The sequence below is a fragment of the Taudactylus pleione genome, unplaced genomic scaffold (genome assembly GCF_031769625.1).
Source record: "Taudactylus pleione unplaced genomic scaffold, aTauple2 ptg000016l, whole genome shotgun sequence".
NCBI classification, from domain to species: Eukaryota; Metazoa; Chordata; class Amphibia; order Anura; family Myobatrachidae; genus Taudactylus; species Taudactylus pleione.
Window position 1 is genome coordinate 11200173 of NW_028284418.1, and position 694 is coordinate 11200866.

The following is a 694-nucleotide window of genomic DNA, read 5'->3' on the forward strand; positions in this document are numbered from 1 at the left end:
CACTGATAGAATAATATATGCTAATAGTGATTTTAGGCTATTAGATTATGTTAGGATATTAGAGTAAATTATAAAAAGAACATTCTGCATTATTTGGGTATTTTTTTTTACATCAATAATTTTTATTAAAGCTTTTTCAAATTAAGGGGTACAGAAAAGAAAATAGGGGGAAAGAAAAGGGTACAATGCAGCAGAGGAAAAGGAGGCATCACAGAATGCTAACCACAGTGCTGTAACTAGCTCTCTGGCCGCACGTTGCCGGCACAGCCCTTTTGCACATGATGTGATGAAGTCACCCGAAACTCTAGCAGCAGTGCACAGAGAGTCTTGCCTATAGCATCCAGCAGACGCTATGGATGGCACTGCTGCATTGATTCTAGCTGCAGGGTGCCATTCCAGGTACCCTACAAGCCAGAAGCAAGGGCTGTGGGGTGGCACCGGTGCCGGCCACAGAGCCTCTTTGCTCTTTATGGTGGCACCAGTCGCCCATAGGAAGTTATGCCTTGGCTAGCCAACAGCTTTGGGTAATTTTTTTGACACATTTCTGTAACTACACCTGTAAGCAATATATGAATCTATACGCAGGGGCATAGCTATCGTGGGTGCAGGGGGTGCGGTTGGTATGGGGCCCGCAGCGCCTACAGTCCTTCCTCCCCTTGCACCCACTTTTGGTGGAGTGAGTACTGGATGAGAG